The 25,521-nt window shown below is 46.3% G+C and overlaps 1 non-coding gene across 1 annotated transcript; it reads left to right on the top strand.

The window, feature by feature from the left end:
* The first annotated feature begins 10,241 nt into the window (after nucleotides 1-10,241).
* Nucleotides 10,242-10,314, top strand: Trnat-agu (transfer RNA threonine (anticodon AGU)). Its single transcript has one exon. It is a non-coding gene; the product is annotated as a tRNA-Thr (tRNA).
* Nucleotides 10,315-25,521: the final 15,207 nt, after the last annotated feature.

Here is a 25,521-nt window from a genome sequence, read left to right as displayed (position 1 = left end):
GTTGACGTGGAACAACCTTAATAATAAATTGACGCCGTTTCTACCACGCATATGTAAAAATTTGACACCACGTATATTTTCCCGTATGCAACTGGGGCAGCGGACATTCCTTCTGCTTCAGACGGATTTATGGGTCCCCCTGAGCCGGAGTAGGGACATCCTCCACTTATTGCCATAACCTTCTTAAGCCGAATAAATTGCGTTTCCCCAACATCACCTGGTGTTCTATATAATTCCTTACCGCGCTTCTCGTGGTCTTAAATGATGCAGGGGGAACATTGAAGGTGTTCGCGATTTCAACGTGATTAATATTCATGTTTATAAATATCAAGCCTCATTGCTAATTTATGAATTGCACATGAGAATTTTCAAGTTTTCCGGAACTTTCTTGCTCCCGAGAGGTGAGGTGTGGCATGAAAGTATAGACCTACTTTGCTTACGTTCATTGCGAGGCCATGTCTCCCGGACGCCCACTGGCCATGACTCTTTCCGGATCCCGCATCTTTCAAAAAGTGCAATTATTCGGCGTCTGAGTGACGCGTCCGAGTAGTGTCCTGTTCTGAGCCACGACGACCGCTGCAGAACAATGTGCAACGGCTGTCTTGCTGTGCTGTATAACGAATAGGTGGACCCAACCTTAATCACTGGAAGTTGATCGATTGCTTTCGAGTAGACTGAGTTGCATTTTGGAAATACTTTGTGTCCATAGCAATTTTTATTACCCATTGTAACGCACACAAATGTTTTAAAGCTACTGATAGTAAAAAAGCTGCGCTTTAAAATCGTGCATACACGAATGTGTGCAAACTTGTCTTGATTGTGCTATTTTGAATGGCACTGCCAGCACCTTAAATCTCCCCCGCTATCAAGAACGAGCGAACTCCAGCCTCTGCCAGGCCCTGTACGCCCCCTCGACAGAGTGGGTATCGACCTCTACGGGCCGTTGGCGTGCACATCCAGAGAGCGCCGCTGGATTACTGTTGCGGTAGATCGTCTCACGCGATACGCTGAGACAGCAGCCCTCTCAGCAGCCACAGCCCGTGACGTGGCCTCCTTCCTCCTCTGTCGATGCATCCTTCTACAGGGAGCGCCGCGAGAGCTGATGAGTGACAGAGGTCACGTATTTTTATGGGAAGTTATCAAAACGCTCTTGGCCGAGTGTAACATCGTTCACCACACTACCACAGCGTACCATCTGCAAACCAACGGCCTAACCGAACAATTCAACCCCACTCTGGGAGACATTCTATGTATATTTAATCAGACCATTCAAACTGGGATCAGGCCCTTCCGTTCATCATGTACGCGTACAATACCGCGACGCAGTCGACTACCGGATTTTCACCGTTCCTACTCCTCTACGGACGAGAGCTGACCTGCACGCTGGACATGGTACTTCCATAACGCCCTGGTCCCTCCGAGTGCACACCGATTTTCCAGATTTCGCAGTTTGCTGAGGAATGCCGCCAGCTCGCTCGTTCATTCACTTCTGAACACCAGCAGCTACATTAATCTCGCCATGACGCCTCCAGTGCACCACGCCATTTCTCTCCCGGCTACCTTGTTGGCTTTGGGTGACATGTCCCACTCCAGGTCTCTCTCCTAAGCTTACATCAAAATACCACGGTGCTTTACGTGTTATGAAAAGTACTTCGCCAGTGAATTATATCGTCGAACCAGTTATGCCCTCATCGGATCTTCGGATCTGAGGAACACCTGTCTCAGGTCGAAACGTTGGAAATAAAGTCTCCGAAGAGCGTACTTCTACTTTGTGGGTATTCCTGCAGCAACTAAGGACTCCACTTCACGACTATATATATATATATATATATATATATATATATATATATATATATATATATATATATATATATATATATATATATATATATATATATATATATATATATATATAAATATATAATATCTCTTTGCCAGAAAGCAAAGAGATGAGGGAAGCAACCCAGGGGTCTTTTCGCTGCTCTGTTCGGATGTCGGAGAAAGAAAGTGGTGACATGTCAGCGTCGTCAGCACGGAGGCACCCGGAGTCGTGGGACACTGACATTGGAGAACGGGAGAGGGCATCCGCATCGGAGTGTTTGCGGCCGGATCGATATACAACCCTTATGTCGTACTCCTGGAGCCGCAGAGCCCACCGTGCGAGCCGCCCTGACGGATCTTTTAGTGTGGACAGCCAACAAAGTGCGTGGTGGTCTGTGACCACGTCGAAAGGGCGACCGTACAAATAGGGCCGGAACTTGTCCAGCGCCCAAACAATGGCCAAGCACTCCTTCTCCGTCACGGAATAGTTGGATTCGGCTCGGGTAAGGGTGCGGCTGGCGTAGGCAACGACATATTCATCAAAGCCCGACTTTCGCTGGGCCAGTACAGCGCCAAGGCCGACCCCGCTGGCATCAGTGTGGACCTCCGTAGGCGCGTCAGGGTCAAAATGCCGGAGAATAGGAGGTGACGTAAGAAGTCGCCGCAACGTCACGAAGGCCTTTTCACATTCAGGGGTCCACGCAGAGAGATCGGTGGAAGCGTTGCTGAGTAGCTGCGTCAATGGCGCAACAACGGTGGCAAAGTTGCGGATGAATCGTCGAAAGTAGGAGCAAAGGCCTAGGAAGCTTCGCAGTGCCTTCATAGAGGTCGGCTTGGGGAACTCAGCAACAGCCTTGAGCTTAGACTCGTCGGGCAGGACACCGTCCTTCGAGACAACGTGACCCAGTATGGTTAACTGCCGTGCAGCAAAGTGGCATTTCTTGAGGTTTAGTTGTAGCTTTGCGCCGGCCAGACAGGTCAGAACTTGCTCCAGGCGCCGTAAATGGGTGTCGAAATCTGGGGAAAAAATTACGACGTCGTCCAAATAGCAGAGACATATCTTCCATTTTAGTCCGCGCAAAATGTTGTCCATCATGCGCTCGAAAGTGGCAGGTGCATTGCAAAGGCCAAACGGCATGACGTTAAACTCGTAGAGTCCGTGGGGTGTTATAAATGCCGTCTTTACGCGATCAGCCTCTGCCATAGGCACCTGCCAGTATCCCGAACGCAAATCGAGCGACGAGAAGTACTCAGCTCCCTGTAGGCAGTCAAGTGCGTCGTCAATACGCGGTAGAGGGTAGACGTCCTTCCTGGTGATCTTGTTGAGGCGGCGATAGTCGACGCAAAAGCGTATAGATCCATCCTTCTTCGTCACTAGAACGACTGGTGACGCCCAGGGACTGTTTGAGGGCCGAATAACGTCGCGTTGGAGCATGTCATCCACGTGGACATCAATAATGCGACGCTCTTTCGGAGAAACACGATAGGGTCGTTGTCGTAGCGGTGGGTGCGAGCCAGTGTCTATGTTGTGTTCCACTGCTGATGTTCGGCTGAGCGAGGCTTTCACGCAGTCAAAAGACGATCGAAATCGTTGAAGAAGTGCCAGCAGCTTAGCTCGTTGAGTTGGGGCGAGGTCGTTGTCGATGGCCTTACTAAATACGTCGGAGTTAGATGCGTCTTCTGCTGACACTGGGCTCAACTCCAGAATATCAAGGTGAGGTGGATCATCGGGCACGTCAACTACGGCATTATGATCGACAGGTTCAATCCAGCCGAGCGTTTCACCTTGCAGCAAAGATAACGGATGGGAGTACAAATTTGTAAGCAGCATGCGGCTAGCACCAGCGTGGGTCGATAAGAGAGCGGACGGCAGCGGAAGACGCCTGCGGCGGTTGAAGAGCACAGATGGCGTGAAGAGCACAGTGGCGTCAGTATAAGAGGCACAGCCCAGAAGCACGGAAACAGAGCACTGCGGCGGAATGGTAGTGTCCTCGCTGACGACAAGTTTAGCGGCGTTCGCTTTGTCACTGTACACGTCACACTGTGAAGTAAACTCAACCTCCGCGCGCGCACAGTCAATGACGGCATTGTGGCGAGCGAGGAAGTCCCAGCCCAGAATAACGTCATGGGAACACGAAGGTAGCACGATAAGTTCGATTATGTACAAGAGGCCTTGGATGGTGACACGAGCTGTGCACGTCGCCAAGGCTTGAATGTGTTGCGCGCTCGCAGTACGCAGCGAGAAGCCACCCAACGGCGTCATCACTTTTCTAATCATCCGACAAAAGTTTTCACTAATCACTGACACAGCAGCGCCTGTATCGACTAACGCCTGTGTTGGTCTGCCTTCTACTAATACGTCAATAACGTTCAGGGGGGAAAAACGAGGCCTTGAAGAGTTCGACCGTAACGCAGTTCTTGCCTCAGGAACTGCGGTTGCTAGTTTTCCTCTTCGGAAGCGGGTTGCCGTCGACGCATCGGAGAAATAGAGCGGCGACGCGGAGACGACGAGCGACGATTCGCAGAAGCGCGGTGGTCAGCAGGTGAGGGACTGATATGATATCCATCGGAGACGTCGTGGGGGACTGGCGGCCTGTTCGACAAACCATAAGTCGGCGGTCGCAGAACAGCCGTGGCTGGCGGTATGCGGCGGCAATATTTCGCGACATGCCCGGCATAACGGCAAAGGAAACAAATTGGGCGGTTGTCCCACGTTCGCCAGCCATTGTTAAACTGGGCAGGAGGCCGAACTGGAGGAAATGGGGTCATCGGTGGTACCGGGCGCTGATAAGATGGTGCGGCCTGACGTGGAGGGACTCCCATGGTGTCAGCACACGTCATAATAGGCGCCGGGGGCGACCGGGCGGCAGTTTCTGCATACGTCATCGGCGCGGTTAACGCAGTCATGTGATGAGGATCCACAACGGCAGTACGCGGCAGGGCTTCAGCTACTTGCTCCTGAATCACCCTCCTGAGTGTCGGCACAACAGGGGACGGAGTCTCGGCAACGCAAGGCAGCAGAGAAAGCTGACGAGCGACTTCCTCACGGACAAGTTCCTTTATGCGCGACAACAATGAAGGGCTTTCGGAGTCACCAATCAAACTTGCTAAAATGTCGTCAGGAGCTCAAGGCCGCCGCGTGAGGCTTCGCTGCCGCCGAAGCTCGTCGAAACTCTGGCAGAGGTTTACTACGTCAGCAATTGAACGTGGGTCCCTCGCCAAGAGCATCTGAAAGGCATCGTTGTCTATACCTTTCATGATGTGCTTGATTTTATCAGCTTCGGCCATGGATGGATCGACACGCCTGCATAGGTCCAGAACGTCCTCGATGTAACTGGTAAACGTTTCACCAGTTTTCTGCGCACGGGTGCGCAAGCTTTGCTCTGCGAGCAGTTTGCGCACGGCGGGACGGCCAAAAGCTCTCAAGAAGCGCGTCTTGAACTCGGACCAGGTGTCTATGCCCGCAACGTTGTTATTAAACCACGTCTCGGCGAGTAAAGTTAAGTAGAAGCCCACGTTGTTGAATTTCATCACATCATCCCACCTGTTGTACATGCTCACGCGTTCGTACGCCGACAACCAGTCTTCGACATCCTGGTCTTCCGCTCCGCTGAACTTGGCAGGATCCCGTTGCCGGGTCGCGCCAGAACAGATGATGGTTGGGGCGGGAGGAACCACGGGCGGGTCAGGCATGGTCGTAGGGATGGTCCGACTGCGAAGTTCCAGGGTGGGGACAAGGACTCCGCACTCTCCACCAAACTGTTAAGGGGTTTATTGGTGCTCAGGAACACCGAGGAAGCAGTCAGAAGACAAGGGGCGATGCCGAGCCAGCTGAACCTCTTCTTCACAAGCTCCTTTTGATGATGATAGATGAGGTGTGCCAAAAGCACGGCGGTGATGATGATCCACGATAATGCACGGCAATGGCGCTGTCAGGGAATGTCCCGTAGTCTTCGCTACAATTTATATATATATATATATATATATATAAATATATATATATCCAGGCAGGCCAATCATCTCCGGTATAGGGAGAGTAACAGCAATGATCTCTAGTTTTATCGATAGCTTAATCAAATACGTTCCTCCCACACAACCTTCATATGTAAAGGATACAAACCATTTTCTGGCTGATATTATAGATCTAGTTATACCGCAAGATAGCCTGCTAGTCACTCTCGACGTCACCTCGCTGTATACAAATATTCCACACTCGGACGGCATCCGATGTGTCATCCAGGCATACAATGAAGCCGCCCAAGACAATTCAATTGATGGTGAAACTATCAGCGTACTTCTAAAGCTTGTCTTGGAGCTGAACAACTTTGAGTTCGACAATAAGCACTACGTGCAAATCGACGGGACCTCGATGGGAACAAAAATAGGACCCAACTATGCTACCATTTTCATGGGCACATTGGAGTCGGAATTTCTAAGCAAGGCACAGCTTCACCCGCTTTTCTATCGAAGGCTTATTGACGATATTTTTCTCATTTGGTGCCATGGGGAAGAGGAACTTCTAACATTTATCACCGCTTTCAACAACGCCCACGAGAGCATTTCATTCTCCCACTCGTATTCCGCATCTGCCATCAACTTTCTCGTTGTTTCAGTGAGGATATCGGACAACAAGCTTGTGACCTCAGTGTACAGGAAGCCAACGGACCGACACCAATACTCTCATTTCAAAATAAACCACGTTAAACACTGTAAACTCGGCATACCATACAGTCAGCCTCTGCGCTTTAGAATGATATGCTCTGACCAAGCTGATTATGCCTCTAACTGTCAACAACTAACTAATGACCTAACACGACAACAATACCCACCGTCTGTCATCAGTGATGCTATTAGGAAGTCTGAGAAACAGGACCGCCGCCACCTGATAACTAACTCAAAAGCCAAATCTTTGCATACGACCCCCAACCTTATTCTAACATATGCCGCTTCGTCCTCCAGCGTAAACTGCATACTCAGAAAGCACCACAACATTCTACTTCAAAACGAAAGGTTGTGAAGTGTTTTCCCTGAGCCTCCCCGCGTCGTGTACCGACGTGCGAGAAACATCAGAGATATTGTAACGTCATCTAAGGTCAACACCCCCAGTTTCACAGGCAGCGGACACTGCAATAAGCCTAGGTGCAAACTGTGCCCCATGGTGACTAAAGCCTCTGTCGCCACCAGCACCACATCTTCATTCTCTTTCCAGATAAGAGGAAACTTTGAATGTGAAAGCGCAAACATTGTCTACCTTCTTGAATACACCATATTCCACGCCCAGTACGTTGGTCAAACTGAGAATCCGTTTAAAATGAGAATCAACAACCACCGAGCACACATAAAGTCCCTACCACACCTTCCCCTATCTAAACATGTAAATAATCTAGGCCACCCTTTCCACGCATTCACAGCCACAGTCTTTCGGTCCAATTTCAAAACGCATTATGATCGTGAAGCCCGTGAATCGTACTTTATTTACAAGTTTAACACCCTCTTGAGCGGCATAATGAAAACACTGGCCGATTGCCTTGCCTGCCCAATCAGGCACCGGAGAAGGCCGATGCAGTGAGCAACTGAGAAACTTTGTTCTGAAAGAGAAGAGTTCTTACTTTGTTTTTGTTTTTTTAATCTGTGTACATATTGTACTTTGTACTGTGTCAGTGTATTGCTTCTGTGCAGTTGGCGTACCACATAGGCACGGATGTACATAGATATTACCATAGTACCCCTTGCTTTATATTTTTTTCTTTATTGGTATGATTATTATTTTGTGTCGTTTTGCACTGAACAATTTCTATCGCGTAGATAAAACCACTTGTCTTTTCTGTGGTGATATTCTGTTTATAGTTTTTTCTGTGTGTCTCTATGCGGGTATGTAAAGAAATATGATCTTGCGTGAATTCTCTTAAAAAACTTCATGTGGCACTGTATATCACTTTTTTTCTATGTGTTTTTAGCCTGATGTTCATTTATGTTCGGTGTTTATGTGATCAAGCTTAACTTAGCGTTACTTTGCGTTGTAGTGTCCTTGCATTGCATGACCTCGAGGACGCATCGTGGACGGCGGCCACGTTTTACGCAGGAAAACGTTTCCGCGAATTCACGCCATGTGAAACAATGTGTCGCTTGGTCTTTTCTTCGAACCTCTTTCATACCCGCATTCCCCCCCCCCCTCTGCGGTTTCCGCGCCCCTCTCGCTAATCCCAATCGCCCTCTTCCTTCCTTCGTTTTCTTGTTTTCTTTTTTCCCTTTGTTTGTGTGTGTGGTTAACGCTTGCACTAGGCATCCGTAATTACCTCTGGGCTATCCCACCCTTTTCTCCTAACCAGTCAAGTTCCTCCGGTTCTATCCATATTTTCTGTATTTTTGAAACTCTCACACCCTGCAGGTTGCCCTACCAGGCACCTGCCGCCAGAAACAGGTCAACAAACGAGCTAAAATAAGCCCCTCCTTAGTTCTCACGTTCTTGCTTTCCCATCGTGACTTCAGTACCTTGAAATGCTTTCCTCTTATCCTATAGCTTCGCCTGCCTTGATTAGGCCCTTTCCCCTCTGTTTCCCGGCAGCACTCCAACGGCCTTCCATCTCCCCCCCACCTTTTTTTTCACCCCTTGCGTTCTGTGGCTTCGTATTCTTTTTGGTGTCGCGTAGAGCGTACGTTTTTTTGCTTGATACATCATGTTGCCCCGCCCACAACTGCAATGTCTTTAAACCCAACTGATCTGCGCTATTTGTATCTTTGTATAAGACCACCCCCGGTCGACACGTTAGAATAAATGTTGTTATGTTTTGCAGTTTGACTTCTCTATCCTATATATATATATAAATATGTATATATATATATATATATATATATAGAAATAAGGATTGGCAGTCAAGAAGACCTCGGAAAGCAAAGGGGAGGTTGTGGTAGGCCATTGAAACAGATCAAGAATTTGGAAAGAAAGAAAGAAAGCGAAGAAAAAATGTCCGCCAGGTGGGATCCGAACCCACGACCTCCAGAATACCGGTCTGGTGCGCACCAGACCGGTATTCTGGAGGTCGTGGGTTCGGATCCCACCTGGCGGGCATTTTTTCTTCGCTTTCTTTCTTTCTTTCCAAATTCTTGATCTGTTTCAATGGCCTACCACAACCTCCCCTTTGCTTTCCGAGGTCTTCTTGACTGCCAATCCTTATTTCTGTGTTATTTCTACGAGTCCCTCATTTCCTATATATATATATATATATATATATATATATATATATATATATATATATATATATATATATATATATATATATACACAAAGAAATGCCGGCAGTCTACAACGCCAAAGAAGGCATAGGGGAATGGTTAGACGATCTTTTACCGTTAGTGAAGTTACATCATTTTATTTTATTATTAATTACGTGTGAAAGAAAAAAAGAAAAACACGCGCCCAGAGTGGGGACCGAACCCACGCCTTTCGATATATATATATATATATATATATATATATATATATAAAAGCAAGTTCTCTTTGCTGAAACGAAGGCAACAATCGTGCTTTTACCTTGTTCGAAGTTTTTCTTCTCTTGTGTTCTCTACCATCTTCAAAGTTCTACTACACCCTATATATATATATATAAATATATATATAAGGTTAGTAGAGACAGAGACAAACGAGAAAGACGTAGAAAATAAAAATAAGTTTACTGACGTTTCAGGGGGTCCTATCCCTGAAACGTCAGTAAACTTATTTTTATTTTCTACGTCTTTCTCGTTTGTCTCTGTCTCTACTAACCTTATTTTTTTCGCGCTCTGTGTGAGTTTTTATCTTTTCAGTCTATATATATATATATATATATATATATATATATATATATATATATAAGGTTAGTAGATACAGAGACACACGAGAAGGACATTAAAAATGAAAATAAAATTTTTCTGATGTTTCAGGGAGAGGACTCCCTTTCCCATAAAGTGGAGGGGAAAATCGCCCCGCCGGTAGCGCAGTGGTTATCGCACCAGACCGGTATTCTAGAGGTCGTGGGTTCGGATCCCACCTGGTAGGCATTTTTTCTCCACTTTCTTTCTTTCCAAATTCTTTATCGGTTTCTATGACCTACCACAACCCCCTCTTTGCTTTCTAAGGTTTTCTTGACTGCCAACCCCTATTTCTGCGTTATTTTCAACGAGCCCGTCATTTCCTATCCTGATTCCCTACATGCATAGGGAGGACCTCTGTTCTGGCAGTCTTGATGCCATAGGAGGCTAAGAGGGTTCAACGCTGGTCGAGCACTCTGGACATGTCATAGACACTCGAGTCACGGCCCGGGGGTTAAAAAAAAAGGTCCCCTTCACCCCGAGTAGTTCGAGTGGCGCTGGCTACCACCCCAAGCACAGGAAACAAAAATACCTAAACGTAAATACCCTAGAAAGTGGAGGGGAAAATCGCCCCGCCGGTAGCGTAGTGGGTATCGCACCAGACCAGTATTCTGGAGAATGTGGGTTCGAATCCCACCTGGCGGGAATTTTTTCCACACTTTCTTTCCAAATCCTTTATTTGTTTCTATGACCTACCAGAACCTCCCCTTTGCTTTCCGAGGTTTTTTTACTTCCAAACCTTATTTCTTCGTTATTTTCAGCGAGCCCCTCATTTCCTATTCTGATTCGCTACATGCACAGCGAGGGCCTCTGTTCTGGCAGTCGTGGTGCCATAGGAGGCTTAAGAGGGTTCAACGCTGGTCGAGCACTCTGGACATGTCGTAGACACTCGAGTCACGGCCCGGGGGTTAAAAAGGAGGTCCCCTTCACCCCGAATAGTCCGAGTGGCGCTGGCTACCAGCAAAGCACAGGAGACAAAAATACCTAAAGATAAATACCTGAGAAAGTGGAGGGGAAAATTGCCCCACCGGTATCGTAGTGGTTGTCGCACCAGACCAGTATTCTGGAGGTCATGGTTTCAGATCCCACCTGGCGGGCATTTTTTCTCCACTTTCTTTCTTTCTTTCCAAATTCTTTATCTGTTTCTATGACCTACCACAACCTCCCCTTTGCTTTCCGAGGTTTACTTGACTGCCAACCTTTATTTCTGCGTTATATATATATATATATATATATATATATATATATATAGTATAAGTAAAGAGTCGGATACACAGCAAGAACAATAACAAATAAGGTTCACGTACGTAGCGGCAACGGGACTTGCCTTCATTAGAGTACAGTTACATGATTTTGCTGTCGTAAACATATGGAACACATTTCTTATATAGCTTTGCAGAAAACTGTGAGAAGGAGCGGAAAATATTTCGGAAATGGAGAGTATGCATACAATCGGGCTACGCCTATGTTACAACAACAAACCAAACGGAAAAAAAAGAAAGGGGGGGGGGAGCGAGAGAGAGAAAGGGGTCGTGTTAACAAAGCAGCGTTCAAGGTTGCACCATGACAGGTCAACGTATGTCGCTTGGGCTGCAAGTTCAGACAATGTGGAAAACTGGACAACCGCGGTTTCAAAAGAAAGAAAGAGTATACAGTAAGGTATTCAGTGGTGGGAGGACTGGTTGGGGCGGAAGCGAAGATGGGTGTGCCCCCCGCGGATGAAAAGAATAGATACGGGGCACAAAAGAGCATTTCACATAAGCTAGTAATAGAACAGGAAATAGGTAGGGTAACAAAAGAGTAAACATAAATAGATCACAAAGAGTTAAACATTCTTAAGTTATGGTGGGAACGAGGCCTCCTTCCCCAGGACAAATGGCATTGTTGAGCCGCATTAGGCTAATAAAGCTGCTGTATTAGAAGAGTTTCTGCGAATTCTGATGGGAAACTCTAGGGTAGGATTAATTAACATATTTATAAAAATTATGCAGCCGCCAATTTTATTCGAGGGATAGGCACGTTAGTTTTCCGTAACTTTCAATATTCCCAAGTGTCGCTCACCCAAATTTTTAACTGCGGTAAGATTTCCAAACCTCGCGGTCGTGGTGCGTCATGAAGGCGGATTCTAAAATCGTTGCTTTAAGATGTTCAAATGTATGTCCGGGACTGTTCACATGTCTTGACAGGGGCAAATAAGGGCAGCTTTTTGCATGAGAGCAGTGATTATTCAACCGTATTCGGAAGGGCGTTTCAGTTTGGCCGATATATTGTTGCCTACAAACAGTGCACTCTAGAAGATATACGACATTAGCGGAGTAACAGTTAAATTTCCCTTTTATATTTACGTAGTAGTCTGAAGCCGTGCTGTTGGCGCGCTGTGTAGTGGTCATGTGTGGGCATACTTTACATCAGGGTTTATTGCAGGGCATGCAGCCAGTAGTTGCCGGTCGGTTGATACGAGTGTTAGTAAGAAAGTCACCAAAATTCTTATTACGCCGGTAGACAAGGCGTGGTGGTTCGGGAAATACGCTGTTTAAGCGGTCACTTTGCATTAGGATATTGTAATTTTTTTTAGTATGGTTGACACTCTTGGAGCGGAGGATGAGTGGGATAAAAATAAGTTCTTTTGCGGGTTCCCGTTCGGGGCTTTTTTCTTACAGATTACGTTACGGTCTAATTGGCTGGCTCGCACAATAGCGTCATCGATAACTTTTTCCGGGTATTTTTTATTCAGGAGGGTGGTCTTGAGTTCTCGACCGTTTGAGGCAAAGTCGGCTTGGTTTGAGCAAATTCTTCTAAATCGGTGGGCTTGGCTGTAAGGTATTGCTGTCTTGCAGTGTCTGACATGGCTACTTCGGAAGTGCAAATACTGCCGCGTGTCTGTCGGTTTTCTGTACAGTTTAGTTTGAAGCCGACCTTGGAAGGTAGTAACGGTGACGTCCAAAAAGTTTACACTGTGTTCCAAATAGGAATGAGCAAGGGAAATACTAGGATGGGCTCGGTTAAATGCCTCAATGAAGGTGAGGAGCTCCGCCTCACCGTGTTGCCAGATAATGAATATGTCATCAATATACCTTTTGTAGTACATTGGCTTTAAATTTTGTGTGTCAAGAAAGTTTGATTCGAGGTGAGCCATAAAGATATTGGCGTAGTTAGGTCCGATTCGAGTTCCCATTGACGTTCCGCTGACTTGCACGTAATGAACTCCGTCGAACTTAAAATCGTTAACTTCAAGAATAAGCCTAGGAAGGTTTGGAGAGCAGAAGAATCGATAGGTTTGTCGCACGATGACTGCTCATACGCTAGGGATACAGCGGCGATGCCATCTTCATGGGGGATGTTAGTATACAGTGACGCAACATCGAGGGTGACTAGAAGGCAGTTATCAGGAATTTCAATTTTTGAGATGTCTGAGAGAAAGTCATTGGTATCCTTAATGAAGGAGGGAAAGCTGGGCGGAATGTCGCAAATGAGCTTATCCACATAGCGCGAGAGGTTTCCAGTAACAGTGCCAATGCCAGAAACAATGTGGCGCCCTGTGTTGTTCACCTTGTGAATCTTTGCGAGAAGATAGAATTTACCGGCTACTGGGCTTAAGGGGATCAGGGAACGAGCCGTGGTTTCATTTATTGTTTTATTTTTAACAAGCTCTGCAAGTTTATCTTTGACAATTTGCCTATAGTGTTGAGTGGGATCATTGGGTAGTGCTTTATAGAACGTCGATACTGATAGTTGCTCGTTAACATAGTCGGTTTTGTGAAGGACTACGATTGCGCCTCCCTTGTCGGCAGGTTTAATAATTATGTCGGGACAGCTTGCGAGTTCCTCTAGGGCTTTCTTTTCGTTGGTAGTCATGTTGTGGTGGAAAGAAATTTGTGTTTGGTATGCTTTGATTGATTGTAGGGTTTAACGCGCCGACGCCACGCAGGCGATGAGGCGCGCCGTAGTGGAGGGCTCCGGATTAATTTTGACCACCTGCGGATCTTTATCGTGCGCCGAAGTCTCGTACACACGGGCGTTTTTCCTTTTCGCCTCCATCACAAAAGCGGCCGCCGCGGCAGGGAATCGAGCCCGCGACCTCGTGCTCAGCAGCGCAACGCCTTAGCCACTGAGCCACCACGGCGGCTTGGTATGCTTTTCGCACATCGCGTTGGACAGCTTTGATGTACATATCGAGTCAACTATCACGCTGTGTCGGAGGGGTCCAGTGCTTATAGCTAGGTAGGGTGCGGCGGGCTTCTTCCGTCGCGGGCTGATCGTAGAAGTATCCTCGTAGCCTCATGTTTCTGGCGAAGTAATCTAATTCCTTAAAAAGTTGAAATTCATCAAAACCACAACTAGCCGGGCAAAAGTTTAGGTCATTTGACAAGACGTTCATCTGAGCTGGGGAGAGGCCTATACTTGAAAGGTTCATTACATTCCCGATAAGGTTTTGTTTTGTGACGGCAGGCGAGGGAAAATTATTAGTACGGGGAGGGGTTTAACTGAACTGTTTGGGGTGCAGTAGTCGAAGCATTTATTACAGTCGTAGTGACATTATCGGTCGTATTGTCAGAGTGCGGGCAGTTACTAGTGCCGGAGCTTGTTAGGTTCTTTCGCGTGTGGCCAGTGTTAGAAATCTTATCTCGGTTAAACTTTCGGTCTTTTGTTCAGGATATGGCGGAGGCCATCTCAGATTCGTAGTTGCTTAAAAGGTTCAACTCTTTTTTGCTTAGTTCCTGACTAAATAGTTCCTCTTTCTTTCAGAGAGAATGGGCCGTAGTTTCGTAGTGATAGAGGATTATTTCAGTTAATTGTAAAGATGCTTTATCGAGCACCTGTTTCCACTTATTCATGTTGGACGGGGAGAGTTCGGTAGTAGCAGGTTTTATTCTAATCCTGTGCAAGAGCGGAAACGTGCAATTCGGAACGTATGCGCTTTTCGGTTATTTTTCTTAGGTTTAAAAACTGTCTTGAAACAGGGAAGGAGGTCGCGTTACCTGTTTTTTTTGTGTGTGTGTTGTAGTCAGTTGCTGCTATGCCGATTCTTTCGAAGGTTGTAAGGGCATGTGGCACGGAGGGCTGGATTTTGGACCCCGGACGGTCCGGCGGACGCGCTGCTGTTGGTTTTCGTGGCTCGGCGGTCGCTGAAGATGCGGAGGTTGGGCGTGGCATGCTGTTGGTGCGGCGCTGGTCAGGGACCTTAGTAGTGTCGCCGCGAGCGTTCCCTCGGGGTGTTGTGGCCTCTGCAGGTTTGCCAGTAGGGGTTAGCATGTCGCTGGCGCGATGCTCGTCCGTGGACTTCGGGGTTGGGGCGCTGGCGCTCGCCCGGGGCGCCGTGGTTGCGGTGGATCAAGGTGGCGCGGGCGGTGGGCTGCTGGCACGACACTGATCCGGGGTCCTTACACTGGATAGAATCGGAGGCAGTGGTAGAAAGTCGCTGTCATTTCGCAAGATAGCCGGGGCTGCAACTGGGTCGGCGGTGAATGCGAAGTCGCGCCAGCCCAGAGGATTGCAGCGCTGTTGCATGAAGCAGAGTGCACTAATGTAGCCGGCCAGCAAGGCCATATTGCAAACTTTGCAAACTGCGCAGTGCGGGAGCGGGAGCGCGGGAGCCGCCAACACTTAAAGCACAAACCCGTGATATCTATGGATGTTGCTTATTTTAAAAAAATCCACGTAATGTCGATGGCGCGAAGCCGTCCGCCGGCTGCTCAGTTGCGTTTCGCTCACTTTAAAATTGATTTTAAATATGTTCTAGTCTGTATTTTCCGCTGAGAGTTTGCAGATGATGTATGTGCGTTCTCAAAAATCTATCTCTGACGTTATCTCGCCTTCAAAATTTTGTGTCAGTGCCCCTTTAAGAGGGACGCATTACAAGTAAAAGAAACGCTCCACTTCTTGCCGCTACGGTGCATCACAGAAAAGTATCATTACAAATACAAATGACCGTCTATTTAACGATCTTGTATTGCAAAACATTGCCGACTAACAAAGCACAAACTTATAAAAGTAAGCTATTTGGCCTAAGTCTTCTTGAAAATAAAGCTAAAAAGAAGCAACCGATACGAGTCTTTACAAACGCTCTTGGATTTCCACGGGGTAGCTCTGTGACCGAAGATTTGGTGGTGTACAGGCTCGCTACATGCAGGATTGCAGAGAACTCTCGAACGTCGCAAAATGGCCGAGTGCAAGTGCGGAAGAAGCACGAGCGAACGACAGCGGAGTCGTGCTCGTATTTAAAGATCTGATTTGAGTACTTCACTCAGTCGTTAAAGGTCGCATTGAAACGTTACATTGCCAACCACAGTACTTCACTCAGTCGTTAAAGGTCGCATTGAAACGTTACATTGCCAACCACTACTTCGGACAATTATAATAAATTCCGGCAACTGAAAGAGCAACTAAACCGTACAAGTGATCAATGAACTTGATGTTAAATGTCTTTTAATCCTTTGCTATGCCCCAAAAGAATAAACAAATATAGGCGTATTTACAGAAGCAGCAAAACGTAGCTGTACCAAAATAAAAAAACTTTTAAAGTTTTTGCACCTGCGTTATTTTGCATAACTTTTAAAATTTATCCAAAAAACGTGTGTTGAAAGAATAACGAAACATTTTTTTTGTAACAACAATACCAATTTTCTCAGTTTTTAAAAGTCTGTAGGATTATTTTTTTAGCTTTGGCCTCTGTAATGTTCGCAACCATTGAAATACGCAATAGTGGAACGGAGTAATTTTACTCAGTATGGGGGACTTCCTTGGGCTGCGCCCATTTATACACTGCGTTGTATATGAGAATTGGTGGCTGTAGTATAGCCAACAAGCATCAATGTATCAAGGCATATAACATGTGTGCACACTACGTAAGAGCCTTATTAAAGGCACACTGTAGTGAATTTGTCATGCTACCGTTTTTGCTTGCACTGCGTAGACTGGCTCAAATTAGACCACTTTTTATTGTTTATCTGGTTGACAAGTCGGTAATAATTTTGCGAAGCGCGAAAGAAGAAAATCTACCATGCGCGGTTTGCGGCGGCCGCACCAACATAAGGCTATGACGACGGGAGGAGACGGGCCGTGATTGGACAATGCCCACGGTTAGTATTCAAACAAGTTTCGGTTTCGGCTCTGTAAAACAACATACTTGACATCCGATGGCATCGTTGTATGGGCATTTTCGATATCTTAGTAATTTTTGTTCCACGCTTCTGCCATGTTTTCGGCTGTAAAATGCCCAAAGTAAGCTTCCCAGAACGACTTGGAATGGTAGCAATCACTAGCCGTGGCCTACGCAGTGGATGAATGCCCTCCGCGTCCCCGCAGACACTCAAATGCCATGCGCTTTTCCCCCATTCTCGAAGCTTGCCTCCCTTATGCCTTTATCGTAAAAAGCGTGTTCGCACCAGGCGAAAGCTGTGTTGATTCTGGTCTGTGCTTACTGCCCGCAAGCAGTCGGTGCTTATGGCACCAGCGTGCCTATGAGAACTCGCTAGCGCATCAGTGTCAGCCTGCGCGCGTTCCGTGAACTATTTCGTGGAGCAGTTAACGGTACGGCCCAAAAAAAGGTGGACTCAGTATAGAAAACATCGGCCGAAAACGAAGAAGTTAACTTAGAAAAAAGAGAATGTACCCCCGCTGATTTGAACTCGTGACTTGCAAAACACTTGCAACAACATACCTAGCGCTCCAGACCACTCAACCACGGACGAGCTCTGCTAACCTCAGAAATACAAGGTATATAATGTATAACCAGTTTACACTTTTATTTAATTTTAGCATTTTTAGCAGCTTAGGTGACTATTTGCTGTATTGCGTCCCACAAGTTCCCACCATATCTCACGTCTAGCAATTGCATTTCTTAGGCGGAAAAGCGTTCGCAGATGCGTAGTCGTGCTGCTGACCACTGTGCTTGTTCTCCCAGCGCACAAAAGTGCTTCCTGCACCCTCGTTTTTACGCTGTACGGTAAAAGTATCAGTTAATTATATTTCCCTAGTACCTATACTGATTTCGCTGACTCTTCTCCCGCCTTCCAATGGCCTGATATTTTCCTACGGGTGTAGCAGCCAGCGAAGTGTCGTATCTGCACTTGTGCAGCGCTTGTGTGAAGCTACATTGATTTGAAGCTAAATACAGTGTACAAACTACCAAAGTAAAGAAAGGCACATTCTCCCATTCACAAACGTGTCCTGGCTTCATTTAAACTGAGGGAACGAATTGCGAAGGCCCGTCGGCGGCTGGCGGATGAAACGCTGGGCCGACTGACTCTTGCGGAAGGCCGCCGAGCCGTGCAGTAGCGCAGCCAATTGCTAGCTCATCTCCTGCTGACTTCACACAAAAACGCCACGGAAAATCGACGAGGGTGCAGAGAGGTGGGCAGCATTTTATAATTGATTTTTCTACCAAATAAATTCGCGTAAATGCGCTCAGAGTGGTCGAAACGGTGCCTAGACACTCGGAACTACAATTTGCGCTCGTAATCGCGCAATGTGTACAAATCACTTCAGTGTCCCTTTGATCTAATCTCCCCTTGAGTAGTTTGTCTTCGAGACTGCTCACACCTGGGAAACACCTTTTGGTCATTAAGTATAAAAGCACGCAGACTGCACTACATAAAACAAAAATTAATACTTCGAACACCACGTTGACGAAATCACCTCCGACGCCTAATGTTTCAGCGATGCGTGATGCTTGCGTGTGGGCTTCATTTACATGTGTGTGCTACTGGTAAATATCTCGTTAGTTCTTTTTCCCTTATAATCGCGAGGACTAAAAAAATCTGTAAACCAGCAGACAAAAGAGCTGCTAGGACCCACACCTCCTAATCGTTAAAAATACTCAGTTTCAATGGTTTAGGAATGCTGCGGAATATGGAGGTGGTATAAAGCTGGTTTCTAGCAATTTTGGCCGGTACCCACAAGTGAAGGGCAAGCTCAAAAGCTATTCAGCATTTCTATCAGAAAATCAGGCATGATGATTTTGCCACATTGACCCGTTAAGCTTTCCCTTTGTAGTTTGTGTAGAGACTTCAAGTAGCACTACGGACAGAAGCTCGGCAGTTCCATGTTGGTGCTGTTTATCACAATCACTAAAACTTTTTATATGGTAGCAGTAGCGCCGAGACCATGGGAGTGAAACTATTGGACACCGACTTTAATTATAGTTCCTGATTGCGAACAGGATGAGCTGCAAATTGCTTCTTTCTCTTAAAAGAATTGAACGCGGTGGTTATTGTGAGTACATAAATAGAAGATCAGCATACTTATTGTGTGCAGTTGTGATTTTGGCGAATTTCAGATTTATGTATTTTGAAACCGCATGCGCATATCCTAATGGGGTGCAATATTTCTTTTACTTTGCTTGTTTTCAAGGGAAATTTGTTATTGCTATGAAGTAGTTCGGAACAGGACGTGAAAATCTTCATTTGATTATCTTGCATTTCCTCAGGAAGATTTCATTGTCATTTAGAGCTGGGCAGGAGACGGGGAATGGAATTGATCGTATTAATAGCTGTCATCGCCTGTAAACTAGACAGACTATCTTTATGAATGGTTCTCATCAGTTTTAAATGAGCTAAATAACTTTTTCGTCGCGTTCATTGCTATGGTCCTGGAATATTTGATCACGCATGGTTCTTTGTTTTCTCACTGTAACGGGATCGCTGGTGCTCTGTTAATTTTGATTGTACAACTGCAGCTGAAACTTGCAGAGAAGAAATTACTTTGGCAGATTGCATTGTTAAAGGCCTTGGGTGAACCTCCAACAATAATGACATAAAAGAGTTTCAATCAATCAATCAATCAATCTATTTATTAATATCTCCAAATGATACATGGGGGTTTTATACAGAAGGATGTCCCAAGGTCAAAGACTGTAGTGGGACAAAGACTGCAGGAGATATGATCACTCGGTCATACATGTGGTTCACAGACGATTCTTCGGTACTTTATTACATAGGGTCAGGCATCCCCAAACGAACTTACATCGCCTCGGTCACGCATTTGGTAGCGTGCTGGTAGTGGCCAGAAAATGTTGCTGGCTTGGGGACGACGACAAGAAGTGGAAGGCAAAATAACTGGTTTACCGCATGGCGAAAGATGAAACGAAGCAAGGCAGCAACAATGCCTCTAGGGGCGAGGTTACAGTACAGGACTCGAGCGGAGTCAGAGCATTGATTGGCTGCTCCAAAACGGATAATCTTCTGCGCGGTAGTACCCTGTATTTACAACGAAAGCGCTAACGCTTATAAAAGTTCTCCCTGTGTTTTTTCACACTGCGGGAACACGGTACAGAAACACACACACGCACATCTAGAGACTTGCCCGAATTGAACGGATCCCGGCAAATTTCCAATACATACAGCCTCGTAGAACTAGAACTTCTGGGCATTCTGGCAACTGCCCAGCAAATTTATGACCATTCCGCCCACCGCACCACTAAGAAATTTCGCATTATCACAGAATCTTACTTTGCTGTCCGTGAATTGAATCGTCCGTTTTCCGTGAACACTACGGCGACAAATATTCTGACCACAATATGAGACTACAAATGGATGGGTTAAAAACCCGCATTTTTTGGACTCCAGGACATACTGCCGGTGCACAAGGCAACCGCGTCGCTCACGATGCCGCCAAGAGAGGGGACAATAGCCTTCCACGGTGCCCGCTACGCCCGTCCGCCCCTCAAGGCCGATTTGCAACTTCAGATACTGCTCCGAAAGAAAGAAAGCAGGAAGCCGTTGCAAGATGAAACACCTACTGGCATCCTTGCACCGCTCAAGCCCTTCTCACTACCGGGCGAGATTATCACGAATAAAGTGTATGCAAATGGAGCGTATACACCACACATTATACATATGAGGTCAGCCCCAGCAGGCTCTCAATTGCCCCGATGCCCCCACTGTAATAGTGATGCCATACTAAATCTCTTCCACTTAATTTGACTCTGTCCTGTATTCGCCTGTAACCGCGATGAGCTGCTAACTGAAGGTCTTGCACCTGTGACTGAACTGGAGCACCTTAGTCGTGTCCGTGACGAACCCGCTAGTTTAGAAATAATAATGCAGTCCGCTCTTGAAAACGCCCTCAAGAAATTGAAGTAGCGGTCCTACATACTGTCCAGGACTGACCATACTCTTCCACTTCCAATGTCAACAGCGACATTCCGAGTGACTGAGTGAACTGCGCCTTACGTGAATTTCACCCTAATACTAGCACTGTGTACATTGTGTGCAATGTGAACTGTCCGCTTCTCCCCCGTTCACATCCTCACATCACAAGTGTTTCACTCACTCACATCCCTTTTTGAAAGGTTCGTGAGTGATGGGTAGTAGCTGCGCACTCTCAGACTGACAGAGGGGAGAGAAGAGTTCTCTTCGGCGTCCGCGTCATTCGGACATGTCTCAACAAGCTGCGTCTGCCACCACCGAAGTTTGAATCATACCGGCCGTGACCCGCCCTTGCACCGGTCGGTCTGCGGCATGTTCTGTTCTGTTGGCTGTCCTGTGAGCTTGGCCACCAACATCGAGGCACGCACGCGGAGGTAGGCTCTGCTACAAAGCACAAGAGCGCTGCTCGAAGCTCGCAGAGACGCGGTGCGCTGAATGGTAACAACCTTGCAAAGTTAATTACTATTTTCTTTCCACAGCCACCACACATGCTCCCCCCTCCTGGCTAACTTGTCTGATAAAAAAAGCCATAACAGGTTTCCTAAGTGAATTTAACTTAGCCCGTTCTTGAGCTAGCGCTATAAAATAAAACTGTTCAATACTAGTGAACTTGGAACAGATTAAACACCCCGCTGTAAGGGTACCTGCGCTGACGTTTTTGCGTCACATAGCACCCCATCACTGCCGACGCCTCAGGGTAGTACAAAGCAGACGACCCTCGCCACCCACCATGTGTTTTCAACTATAAGCCAGCGGGAAAGTTGCGTGTACTACATTTATTCGCCTTAATGTGCGTTTTAATGACTGAATACTGAATAAAATATTCTTGAAATAGGCGCAGAGGCTTAACTAAATAATATCTACCACAACAAGCCTAATTATCGGCTTTTTTTGAACGAGCTTTACCATTCCCCCCTTCCATATCCTATGACTCAGCCCTTGTATATTTCACGGAAGGGGAACGCAATCTACCATTGTGAGCCTTACGCACTTGATAGACTAGCCAGGAAGAAGGACAAGGGTTTAAACAAAGAAAATGAGCAGTAGAAGACAGGGAAGGTTTCGTGTGCATTTAGGGCGATCGTCAATCAAAAAGGAACTCTGGAAAACGAGTTTTAGCCTTGCTCCAGCGTACTCTCTAGAAACTGCTGATAAGCGATGCCTTCCTAATGAGAACTGCCTCTTCACCCCACTGGCTCCCGTGGTCTCCGTTTATTTATGTACACATCCTCTGAGTGGCTTATGGAAAAACATAAGGTACGCACTAATACTCTATTCATACCCTGGTTTTGCAAGCTCTGAGGTCATGTAGATGTCGAGAAGCACCACATACTAAAGTGAATACGGCATTGGTGACGAAGCCTCCTTTCAGTGGCTGGAATTCTGTTCGCAACAAACTGCACATTGAAAAACTACACAAAGCACAGAATATCTTTCATTCGGCTGTTTTACCTTCGAAGCTATTTTCGACATAACACGATGCGGGGACTAGAGCATAGTGCTATGGTCCGAACGCCTAAGGAGAACGAAGCTGTGTGGTGGGCTTAGGGCGCGTGGGAGCTTCATTCAGCGACACAGGATAAATACATCGCTTCACCATATCCCATGGTTGTTCTTCGCTTTGCACTGCCGCGTAACGCTATTTAAAAAAAATTGGGTTTCTCTCCACACTGTGATGGTGACTAAAGCGGAAAGCTGGGCAAAATGAGAAACCTAGGTTTGGTTATAGAATGTTAAAGAATTTCTTTTATTCAGTGCTTGGTTCTTGAAGTGGTTATGGCTGCGGTATTACGCAACATAAATTTGAAGCGCTAGTGTATGGACAGACAAATAACGAGCTATTCACTTCCCTCAAGTAGCATCGCATGTATAGACAGCATATGTCAGTTCTCTGACCTATGCAACTTTCCTGTAGACTAACTATGACAAAAAAATCTGACTCGTTCTATAATTGAGTCGAGTCAGCAGCCCATGGTCATTTCACAGTTTTGAGGACATTTTTGACAGATTGCTAGGTACATGTATTTTCTACTGATCATTCGTGATTCCTTGGCCGTTCAAGTGTTGTTCATGTACACCGGGCAGACAATTGAGCTGGGGGACGGGAGCATGTGGCCAAACTCATTGCCGCGCCATCTGACGTTGCACATCTCTTGTCGAGACACCTATGCGCGCGCGCCTTTGTACAACCCCTGTATGCCACCTTGTCTTTACCTTTGCTTCAAGCGGCAAAGCTTATAGCACTGAGCGCTTTCCTGCGGTGGTACCTTTTTTGCTCAACAGATCTCGCTACACACGGTTCACTGGTAGACGCATGAGAAGCGAGCTTTGCTCTATCTGCCAAGCTCTCACAAAGAAATTCCAACGACATTTTCATATTTTAGTATTTATTGACAGCATTTCTTTGACAGCCTAAAACAAATATTATGTTATTTGTCTTTACCAATCATTTCAACGTGCATTTCAACCAATTTATTTTTTGTACACCGGACAGACAATTGAGCTGGGGCACGGGAGCATGTGGCAAAACGCATTGCCGCGCCATCTGACGTTGCACATCTCTTGTCAAGACACCTATGCGCGCGCGCCCTTGTACAACCCCTGTATGCCACCTTGTCTTTACCTTTGCTTCAATCGGCATAGCTTATAGCACTGAGCGCTTTGCTGCGGTGGTACCTTTTATGCTCAAGAGACCTCGCTACACACGCTTCACTGGTAGACGCATAAGAAGCGAGCTTTGCTCTATCTGCCAAGCTCTCACAAAGAAATTCCAACGAGATTTTCATATTTTAGTTTTATATTCACCGCGTTTCTTTGACAGCCTAAAACAAATCTTCTGGTATTTGTCCTTCCCAATCAATTCAACGTGAATTTCAACCAATTTATTTTTTGTAATATTTTCCACATTGCTTGATTGTGAGATTTAGCCTGCAAAACAAGCGCAGGCTATGATGCGCGCGTACTGTAGTGTTCCGGATAAATTTTCACCACGTAAGGATCTTAAAGGAGCACTGACACCAATTTTTGGCGTTAATATTATTGCACGGTTCGCATCCTTCACCCTGGCTGAAATATGAGCGGCCTGCGACGCGAAGAACATAGTTCAATTGGGTCGCATTTATCGCGCCGACGGAGCAGCGCGCGGAGCGGCACTCAGCAAATGGACATCAGCGTGACATCACTCCAGGAGAGGAAAAAGAAGTGACGTGACAGCACTCGCCAAAAACTCGTGACGTCACTTCACGCGCGCGACCCCACGAGCGGCGAGCGGGCGCAACACCCTCTCAAGCGGGCGCCGGTGACGTCCGCACAAAGCGGTGACGTCAAACCGGGAGGCTGTCATATGCGCCGTTCGGAAGGAAAGCGCGGGAATTTGAAACAAACGATTTTCAAGCCGTTCAATGTAATTAACTATCGCGAACTGAAGTATTTGAAGTGCTGTTTCAGGTTCGCCAGACCATTAAGCATCGATAAAAGCAATAAAAGCTTAACATAAAATTTTCGTGTCAGTGCTCCTTTAACGTACGCCGAAATCTCCAACTAACCGGCGTTTTCGGTTTTCGCCTCCATCAGAAAAGTAGCCACCTCGGCCCCGAATCGGTCCCGCGTCCCTGTCCTCAGCAGCGCGACGCCTTAGCTACTGAGCGAACGCCCATGTTTTTCCTATTTTGCCAAACACACGACTGAGCCCATCGCTGCTCGCGTGTCATCACCATCAATATCAGTTTAGCGTGTGTGCAAGGGCACCTCTCATAAAACATTGTTCCCCAGAATTTATTGAGCACTTAAAGGAATTACTGTGTTTTATACAAAACGAGTACGCACACACACTCAATAATTCTTGCTGGCCACTTCAATTACCCAGGGATTCACTGGTGGTCAGGCAGACCACACATAAGCCCAAAAAGACCTGAATATTAAGAATTTCTTGGTGTTATCTTCATTTAGTTTGAGTCAAGTGGTCAGGTTGACTCCACGTCTCGACACAAATTTAGATCTTGTGCCTACCAAGGAACCAATTGATATGCTCGTACCTGTTTTAGATAACATCAGCCATCACAACGTAGTGCATTGCGAGGTAACCTTACAAAGCGCAAAAACCGAGAATGAAAGAAAAACAGTTTTTGAATACAGTGGCGCAAACCGCGGCATGATAGAAACCGATTTCTTATCATTTTTCGCGCAGTTTTTCGCTTCCTTTGCTTTCAAAATGTAAATAAAAATTGGAAAATCTTCTCGACAAGCTTCTGGAACTGAAAGAAAAATACGTTCCAAGAATCAGTATCACGTCATCGACTCAAAGCGCGTGGTTTACGACCGGCGTTAAACCATGCATCAATAAGAAAAAGCGACTTTATTCTAGTGCCAGACGATCTGATTCAGCCGATTACCGGAAACGCTACAAAGAACAATCTAAACTGTGCAAATCAGAAATCGAGGCAGGGAAAGAACAATTTTTCCACAACGATATAACAAACCTACTGCAGAAAAACACGAGGAAATTTTAGAAAATGACAATTCCAAATTACCACTGCTCATCATCATCATCATCTTCTTCATTATTATTATCATTATCATCATCCATAACTTTATCTAAAAATGGTACACTCCTTTCCTGATCAGTGGCTGCACAGGAATTCAATTGTTTTTGTTCTAAGTTTACTAATGAGAGCCCATTACCAGCCTCTCTTAATATACAGTGCCT

This window comes from Haemaphysalis longicornis, unplaced genomic scaffold (genome assembly GCF_048455015.1).
Source record: "Haemaphysalis longicornis isolate Haplotype H1 unplaced genomic scaffold, Haemaphysalis longicornis Haplotype H1 scaffold_13, whole genome shotgun sequence".
Taxonomy (NCBI): Eukaryota; Metazoa; Arthropoda; class Arachnida; order Ixodida; family Ixodidae; genus Haemaphysalis; species Haemaphysalis longicornis.
The sequence above is the reverse complement of the archived record's forward strand: the minus strand, read 5'-3'. Positions and strand labels throughout refer to the sequence as shown.